Source organism: Symphalangus syndactylus, chromosome 5 (assembly GCF_028878055.3).
Source record: "Symphalangus syndactylus isolate Jambi chromosome 5, NHGRI_mSymSyn1-v2.1_pri, whole genome shotgun sequence".
Taxonomy (NCBI): Eukaryota; Metazoa; Chordata; class Mammalia; order Primates; family Hylobatidae; genus Symphalangus; species Symphalangus syndactylus.
Genome location: NC_072427.2, coordinates 51627229 through 51630088, shown reverse-complemented (window position 1 = coordinate 51630088; position 2860 = coordinate 51627229). Strand labels below are relative to the sequence as shown.

The following is a 2860-nucleotide window of genomic DNA, read 5'->3' as shown; positions in this document are numbered from 1 at the left end:
GTTCACGAAATCAGAATTGATCTAAATGCAAAATTTCAGTTAAAATGGCCTGACTGGCAGAATGGGACCTAATGGCAGGCTCCGCTCGGCGCCCGCCCGGGAACCCAGCCCCGGAGCCAGGCCCGCACGGCTCGGTTCTTCAGCCCCTCTATTGTCAACCATTCAAACCGTGCTCTTCCCAAATCGCACGGAGGAGCTTTCTGGAAACTGAGGCCGGGATGCAGTTTCCTACGGACCAGGGCCTGAGGAGGTCTGGTGCCGCCTCCAGCGAGCCGGGGTGCGAGGGGTTGGGGACCTCTGGGCACAGCACTGCTGAAAAACCCGGCAGTGCCAGCAGCCACAGCGCCTAGCACTGCCTCCGCCTTTCGAGAAGGAGCGCAGCTCTATTAGCAAGGGGTCAGCGCCGAAAGCCCGCGCAGGCGCAGACAGGGATTTGTTGTCGGAGGCGGGGCAGAACGTGGAAGGCAAGGGCAGGCGGAAATGATTCAATTGGTTTAGAATTCACTACTCTCTCGTCATCTCCCACATGGTCTAGCGGTTAGGATTCCTGGTTTTCACCCAGGCGGCCCGGGTTCGACTCCCGGTGTGGGAATGACTAATACTGTTTTTTTGGAACACACTGAAATTCGTAAATGTATAAGCCTTAGCAAGAAGCTTAAAAACACGACTGTGAAAAGCTACATAATCCTGAAGGACGTGTGGAGACCTAAAAACTCACCTCGTAGTTCACAACACCTGCATAATGGGCTATATAATCTGCTTTGCTGTGTTTGCATACCAAATTTTCACAACAAATACTGATAATATTTAAGGGTCAAATCTTACAAAGGAATTCTTACGTTCTAGGCAATTCACTGTTCTCTATGCCCCCAGTGAGCGTTTCCGGCCGGCAGATAGCGAGATGGTGAACAGGATGGAGGGACAAGAAGGAGCATGGAAGATCCCAGCCACAGGATCCTCCCTCTGAAATTGTTTGAGGACTGAGAAGGGCGGGGAGGCGCTTTCTGAAGGAGGAGTCACTAGGGATGGGATATAAAGAAGTGAGAGGTCTGCAAGTACAAATATAGCTTCAGTAGAGGTTTGCGCAGGGACGTAGAGGGCAAGGACAGAAACCAGATCCCATTCACCAAGTCGGCTTTCACAGAAGTTGGGGAAATTGAGGCACGGGATCAGACTCTGGATAGAATCACACATGTGGCTAAGTTGAGGTCAATACTCCTAGCAAATGCACATTTTCAGAGGTGGAAAGTTCTTGAAACTTTCTTAGCTTCTAAGCCATTTCCCCTTAGGCCTGGCTACTCTTAACCATAATGTAAGCCTGTGTGAGTAGTGGAGAGCCAGCCGCTTCCAGAACAGGCAGGGCCATCCTTCGAAAGTTCTATTGTTTGAAACAATCCTTGTGCCACTCACTTGGATTGACCAACTTGTGACTACTCCCAACGCTGATGCTTCAGCCTAATTCGGACAATCAAAATCAAAATCAAAATCAGTCAAGAAAGCATGAACATGAACCAGTGAGAGCCTGGACCACTCATAAACCAACAGCATGAGTTGCAGACAGGGATACGATTTTATGTGGGGGGAAATTGTATTATTCATGCAGAGATAGTCACTTCCATTCCTTGACTGAATTTTAATTCTATGTTCTCAGTTTGTATTGGAGGCAATATAAGATTTGGCCCAAAAGATCATTTGAATCTTTGCAATTATTGCATTAGACATTTCTATTATGTGACATATGACAATTCTTTTATGACTGAGTTCTGAAAAACTTCTCCTGTAAATATCTCTCACACTGGTTGCCATCTGAGACATATTTACAGGGGATGCTTTACAGAAACCCCATCTCTACTAAAATACACACACACACACACACAAAACCTCAATCTTAAAAGATTGTGTAGTGGGAGTGGGAGGGAACTCCCCATTCCCACTTCCATTACACAACTCCAGGGTACCATTGGCTTTGGCCAGAACTAACTTGTCACCCTCATCCAGGGTTCGCTTCAGGGACAGCTAGAGATGGGACTTTGTGCCTCACCTTTTGAAAAAGTAGATGAAAATGTTTCACTTGTTTTATAAATCCAGCAAGCTACCCTGAGCATTGTATTCTACAGAAATGAAACTCAAGTGGAAGGCTGGGAATGGATGCCAAGTAGCCAAACGGGTGGACTGTTCTGGTCATTTTCTTGTTTGCTTGTGTCCTCTTTAGTATCTTTTATAGTATTCTCCTTTTTGAGGGGCCTGGACCTCTGCAAACCCCATTTCCCAGACTCCCTTTCCAGTAGACATCAGGTTAGCACCTGCCCCAGGGAGGTTCTGTTGGAAGATTGGAATATATCAAGAAAGCAGAGCTTCTGATGGTGTCTTTGGCAGCAGACATTCCCTGATGGCTGCCAGCAACTGTAGAATCCAGTGGCACTGGACATTCTGACAGGGGTTGTCATCAGCTGAGAGCCACTAGCAGTGGCAGTAGTGGGCAGCCGTGGGCTCCAGGAGCCGGGAAGCTTCAGGAGAGCATAAGTGGATTTGACAGTGGTTTGGTCCCAGTGGCAATGGCAGTGCCCAGCAGTGGTCACGCATGGCAAACTCCTATCTGCAGGTAATACCATCCTCCCTTTTTGTTCTTTCAACCCTAAGTGAATGGTGGCACTTGCAGTTACTAATAGCTGAACAATCTAATTGTTAGCCCCTTTTGCTCCTCTAGCTCCTCAAAAAAAAATTAGCAACTGATTTCCTCTGTTAGACTTACATGTTTGAAGTATCAGTTTTCCTGGCTTTAGACCAACCTATACAAGTGTTATTTTTGTCTAAATTGTCATCTACCATTATGCGCTGAGCCTTACTGACTTTTGGGGGA

General features: G+C 47.2%; 1 non-coding gene across 1 annotated transcript; it reads left to right on the top strand.

The window, feature by feature from the left end:
* The first annotated feature begins 520 nt into the window (after nucleotides 1-520).
* Nucleotides 521-592, top strand: TRNAE-UUC (transfer RNA glutamic acid (anticodon UUC)). The gene has a single exon. It is a non-coding gene; the product is annotated as a tRNA-Glu (tRNA).
* Nucleotides 593-2860: the final 2268 nt, after the last annotated feature.